We start from the raw sequence: 6,987 nt of genomic DNA on the forward strand, positions 1-6,987 counted from the left end.
TTTTTCTGGAGCTGCATCACTTTATACTGCATTAGCTTTGTTGTTGTATAGACGGCTGTTTTGCTTTGCGAACCTAGTCAGTTTAGTTAAACTAAAAAATAACAAGCAGATTCCCGCCGATCAATCAAACGGTTGAAGAGTGGGTAGAATTTCAGTCGATGAATATTTTCTTTGGTTGACTACAGCCCTGTAATTGGCACTTACAATGGATTAAAAAGCAATAACTTGTGGAATTCATACAATTTGTACTTTGTTATGAAGGAAATTTATGAGTGGTCCAGATCTGATATAAGGCATACGGTAATAATTTTGACAAATAGGGATCTGGGTAATTGTGACATTATATTATATTATTGTGTATTATTGCTATTGTATCATTGTCATGATAATCGTGAATATCCTCACATGGCTTGACTTGAAAAAACTGTCTAGCTCGCCAGTATATAACCCTATATTGATTTACTGATTTATTTTTAATTAATTACTAACAAGGAGACAAGGGGGAGCCTGCATCGTTATAGTAATTCCAAAATCCTAAGTCTGTCTCCGCTGAAGACTCGTGCCCGTTGTAACCCCACAAAAAAAGTTAAACTGGATGTGTGGAAATAGTATAGATTCCAAAACAGGGAGATGAGGTGCCTATCTTTGATGCAATTAATATATGTGTTTCTTTAAAAAATGTGATTATTTAGTATTAGTATTTAGTATTTTTAGCGCCATTTTAAAAGTATGAAACATATTTTCATGGTTATTGTTGTTATTGTATTGTGAGTTCGCAATTATTTTGGCCCAGATAATCATGACTTTGGTTTCTCACTATTTTCAGAACTTTTACAAACTAAGCCATCAATGGATTAATGGAGAAAATAAACAGCAAATTAATCCGTAATGAAAATAATCATTAGTTATTGTCAAAACAATTAATAACTAGCTTAAGCTCAACCAACTACAACAGTAAAACAACAATGCATGAATAATAATAATCAAATGATATCATATATAATAGGCACTGTTGACATTTATGCAAGTGGTCACATGATCACCTCTCATATTATCATAGAGAAAAAAAGACCTACCGACAGGTACCATGATAATGAGACATTCAGTTTTATTTACTTCACCTATTAGTGGCAGTTTCACATTGATTATCAAGTTATCCATGACCAGCAATTAGCTCAAAAGTTTTAAATCATATTTTTTCCTCTTTTGTAGTTATTATTCTATTCATTTTTTTTAACTATTTAATTTTTCCCTAAACTTCAATCTCTTTGGAAGTGTGACTCCACTTCTACAAGGAGTTCAAATTTCTATTATTTGCACTATAGCTATTTAAGAAGCTAGTCTTTTATCAATTATCACTGTAAATTGTACTATGGTTTCCATTTTAATTTCACTACTGCTGGCCTTGCATATTCTCATACCACAAACATTTTTTTATTTATTTTTTGCTTGACCTTGTTCTCCTTCAGAAAAATAATGCTATTTGTGTTTCTCAATGAGCATTATATTGGTTTAATTCGTATCTTAGTAACTTTATTTATGTATTCAGTGTGTTTCCTTTCATCACAGTCAATCAGATGATCTCCCTACTGAGAATTGTGTACCACAAGAATCGATTTTAGGGCTATTATTGTTATTAACAATTTTCCTAATTGTTTAGTGTTTCTGCAAAAAATCACAAAGGAACACAAAATATTCTGCCATCAATTATCTTCCTCAATACATATAGTTGTTGTTTATGTACGTTTATTTCTCTATTCATGATTGTATTGTTACCTTTTGAGGTCTGCGGCTACGAACCATAGTTGGAAGACCAGTTTTTTTTACAGTCCAGAGGAAACTTAGACTCATAGCAAACTGTATATTTGTTCTCTGTACATCCAGCCCTCACCTATATTAAAGTTTAGGGTAGTGCCCCACTGAATGTGATCAAAAGAGGCTGAATTGAGTTTCTTTTAAAGGCTAGCCTCACCCTTACCTGCAAATTCCATCAGGCACAGCCACAATGTGTTCCAGCTCTGTTGAGTTCACTGGAGCTGATCACGCCCATTCTTGATGAAATTCAACCAGAAGCGCCCCATTGTGTCTCTCCGCTCTGGGTCACAGAGCAAAACCATGTTGCAGACGTGATGTCATAAAGCCGTGCCTGCTGGAATTTTGGGGTTGGACATAGGATGAGGAACTCAGTCATCTGGACCTCGGAGTAGAGCTTCTGTTCCTTGGTGTTGAAAGGAGCCAGTTGAGGTGGTTCAGGCATCTGATCAAGATGCTTCCTGGACACCTTTCTTAAGAGGTTTGCACATCACAGACTCGGAGAGATTAGATTATATGTCATCTAATTCTATAAACATCAAGGGCTATTCCAGGAGGAGTTGATGGACGGATGGAAAGACTTATTAACATGATGCTACTTCCTCCTTTTCTTGACTCCAACAGTCATTATTCACAAGGGTACTATAGGGTTGCTTTTCAGTGTCAGTGCTGTTGTTTTACTGTTGAGGACAGTCTACAAAACCAATGCCCCAAAACTAATTTAAGATTCATGCTAAATACCAAAAAAAAATAGGCAGCGTGAAGATTGAGTGACTTTAACAAGGGCCAAATTGTGATGGCTAGACAAAATGTTAAATGGACTGTACTTATATAGCACCTTTCTAGTCTTCTGACCACTCAATCACTGAAACTAAGCATTCCCACACACAGGCATACACCGATTCACAGCATTGGGAGCAATTTGGGTTTCAGTATCTTGCTCAAAGATGCTTCGACATGCAGCAAGAGGAGCCAGGGATCAAACCAACAACCTTCTGATTAGTGGACGACCTGCTCTGCTTCTGAACCACAGCCGCCCCCAGCTGTTGCAAAATCCTACATCCAGTTGATCCAGTTTAGCTTAACGCTTTTAAAATCAAACCCATACAGACATCATCCAATAAAGATTTCAGTATTAAAGCTGAAATAAATACAGATTAAAAAAAAAAAAAAACGCCTTCACATGCAACCTGCAGTTTTTGAACATCTTGCACAAAGTTATTATATTATTTTGTTGTCAGGTAAACAAATAAATATGTTTGAGGAGTATAATGGCAATAGAATACAATTCAATGCAAGAATCTGGTATTAACCCCACTTACTTCCAATACAATCTGAGTATAAATGCGAATACAGATGTTTTTGTGACATAAACAGATACAGACAGTAGCTTTGTGTTACATCGTTACCATCCCTGCTCTCACCACACTTTGACAGGTTGGAGGTGGCCTTGTTGATATTAATGGTCTTTGGAAGCCGCCTCTCTCCACCAGCCCCCGTCATACCTGACCAGCAACAACGCGGCAAAACTGTGTCTGACAGATGTTAAGAATAGAATCCCTCCTCTCTCAAGCCCAGTATTAGTAGGGAACAGAGGCGATATATGAGGCAGGAATAATAATAAGCTGTCAGCAGTGCTAGACTTGACTGTCCTTCACCGGGTGTCGAATTTTCTTTTGTGGAAGGATTTTCCACTGTTTGTCCTGAGTTCTTTTCCAACCAAGATAAAATGAGCTCTAATCCCTAAGCAAGTGACTCTTTTTTTCAGTGCATGGATTGAAATTAATGTCTGGCCTGATTAGTTCTGACAGGGTGAAGGATGTTCTATTTTTTGTAATGTTTTCTAATAACATTTGCTGATTTATTGTACAGCAATGTTCATTTTTTGTATTTGAGACACAGATTTTACACATAAAGGTCAGTTTGGTTTGCACTACTCCTATACTACTACTATATGAATGCAGTTTCAAATGTGCTTATTGAACACAAATCCATTAAAACTCCGGATGAGTCCAGTTTAGCACTCAATACTTTTAACAATATCAGAATTTGAGAGAAATGTACTTGTTCCTCTAGATGAAAAAGCAAGAACAGTTTCAGTGGTAGCCCATATATATTCACAACCTGTAACTATACAGCTTAAAAATGAGCAGAACGGTAAAAGATATGGAATGTAAATATGTAGTAAATATGTATCTGATGTATTGAAATAAAAGCTGTAACCTGCTGACTTATTTGTAATTGATCCAAATACTCAAGGCCCTGATTCAGAACTATTGGCTTGATCAGCTTAAATAATTGATTCTGTTTGTGTCTCAAGTGAGGTTTCAGTTTTTCTCGCAGATGTACAGCTGGTGGTGGCAATACACCAAGAAACATAGCAATAGTAGGGAAAAAGAAGACTGCTTGTACACAAACATGAAAAATGGCATTGCAATGTTTTTATAAAGAATGAAATGCATTCAACACATTGGTAAGGTTTCTAGCACACAGTGTGCTTGTAAACTGAACTGTGTTTACAAGAAACCTCCACAAGGCAACTAGATTGTTTTAAAAGAGATCTAGTCCACCTGTTAGGTGTCAGCCTGTTTAAAGTGAAGGGGCAGAAAAACAAATAAAAAGGGAACCAGTGCTCAGAAAGTTGTGATGCATTTATGGGGGCGGCTGTGACTTAGCAAGTCGTCCCCTAATCGGAAGGTTGTTGGTTCGTTCCCCCGCTCCTGGTGCCAAATGTCGAAGTATCCGCCCACAGTAGTTGCCAGGGCCCAGTTGCAGCACATTGCAGATGACTTGCTCTACTCTGACTCCGATTGGCTAGTGTGCATTGCCTTTGTTGGTTTGGGTTGGTTAGATTTAGGCATAAGGAGTGAGATTGTTAGGGTTAGGATGAGAATATGAGGGCAAATCAGAAGATGAGTCATTACTTTACCATCCTTGGTAAAAATAAAAAAAAAACAAGGCGTACACTGCTGGGAAAGTAGCGGTGTCCTGTTCCAGCAGAGCTAAAGACAGGCAGTATAATCAAGAAAAATACCCAGGGTGACCTTTTGAGCATTTCCCCATCTATGTGCCCCTTCTTTTTATCACAGCAGTAGAAATGGGTTTGTGGAAAATTATGACACTAATTTCTCTCCTTAGACTGGGCTGACAGGGAGCAGAGTGTGGATGATTATGAAGAGCATTAAACTGAGCTCTTTGATCATTTAAACTTGAGAGATGTGCTCAGTCTTTAGCTACAAGAGAGCATACTTCAGCTGTTTCTTCTCCAAAGTATGAATGGCTTTTAAATATACAGACATAGTCAAAATACTACAGAGAGCCTTCACCTGATAATTGTTGCTTTGACATTGAAGGGCAATCCTCACTTTACTTAGATAAGATAATTCATTTGCTTTCTTCTAACTTGAACAGTAGTGTTCTGTCTTACCTGTATTTGTGGATAAGACAGATAATCACACATGCATATGGAATAGACCTTTTTCACAGTAGCCATTTTGACATGAAATAGTAGGGTAAACAGGTGTTACCAGTGATACTAGTTAAAAGGCCCAGTGTCTAACATTCAGGAGGATATGTTGGCGGAAATGGAATATAATATTTATAGGTATGTGTTCATTAGTCTAAAAAATCCTACCTACATGTTGAATATATATAATATTTCTGTTTGCCATCTGCTCATTGTTTTTACCCCTCATTATTGGTTTCACTTTTTGTCAGCATGAACCTCCACAGTGGGGCCAGTAGTAATGGGCCAGTAGTAATGTCACTTATGCTTTCAGCTGTAGTTAGCCATGATGTATGTTGTAATGAGCCATTTTTGATCATTTTTCATTTTTGATCTTTTTCACAGAACAGGACTGAGTTATTAGCATCTTTGTAGCAAACAGATGATGTAGCCACATATAATTGATACTTATAAGAACATTTTAAAAAAAATTAAATGTCCCATGTTTCAGGGAAACAGGACTGAAAATCTGGGGACATGACTAAAATGTGTATTTCAACTAACATGTTGTGAATTTTCAATGAAAAAACTTCGAAATAGTCACACAATAATAAATAAGACACTTTGCTTAATAATATAATGCATTGTACAGATAGTTTCCATGCATATTTATGCATGTAATGTCTAACTGAAAAGGCACCGATTTGTTGGAATGGCCCTATCATGATTTGGCAAATTCTTATCAAATCAGACATTATTCCGCATAATCACTGGCACATCCCTGCTTTGGTTTATGGCCGAATACCTACACAACTACTGACCTTCCCATCTTTCTCAACTGTAAATATGCTTATTGGCTTTTTCACTTGAAAAGAGTGGAAGAGCAAATGAAAGTGGCAGTGCATCACAGGGAGGAAACGCCACAAAGTGAATGAGTCATCCAGTGAGCCAACTGTGTTCTCTGTCTGAGAGTGAATCTATGCGTCTGCCTACTTAATGGATCCACTGTATAAATGCCTAAAAACATCAGACATTTTAGGCAAATGAGACAAATTATGCAATGTGGTTTCATCAGGTGGGTCAACAAGTTTTGGTTTGGAAGTTTCAGGTGTCATTAATGTTCTAGAATGTTGGACGGCAGGGAATACAGTACAAATATTTCCACACGGTTTCCAGGTTTGGCTCCTAGCACCCCAGGACTGAGTCAGTTAAGGGTAGCTGCATGGCTAGCCAAGCTAACAGCAGCTAACATTACAGTTAGTGGCACTTTTAGCAACAAGTCTCCATAAAATATGATCCAGTTTAAGCTTGTTGTCAGTTTGAACTCTAGGTTAGTTGATTTTCTCATCCATATCCCATTACTTCATTGTTGTAGCCTCTATGCTCAATGGGAAAATGGGCTAAAATGATTGCTTGAAACACACAATTGTGATGCTGCTCTAGAATGTAAGGCCTCTCAAACACTTTAAATAAGTAAAATAAGTATTTTTTCAAGTCTTTCATATAAAATTGGGCTTGATCACCCTTGACTCCAGCCCAAACTTAGGAAAGTCAGTTCTTTGTTTTACTGTGTACTCCTCTAAGACTAACGTATTACCAAAAATCACATATAATAAAAATTTACATTACACTCACTAGTGTGTCCCAGATTCTGAGCAGTGGGTTTGATATTAGTGTGTAATGGTCCAATAAACTGATCAACTGCAGTGACAAAGTTTTCAGGGCCAAAT

This window comes from Morone saxatilis, unplaced genomic scaffold (assembly GCF_004916995.1).
Source record: "Morone saxatilis isolate NCDOM2014 unplaced genomic scaffold, NCSU_SB_2.0 Contig15, whole genome shotgun sequence".
Classification (NCBI taxonomy): Eukaryota; Metazoa; Chordata; class Actinopteri; family Moronidae; genus Morone; species Morone saxatilis.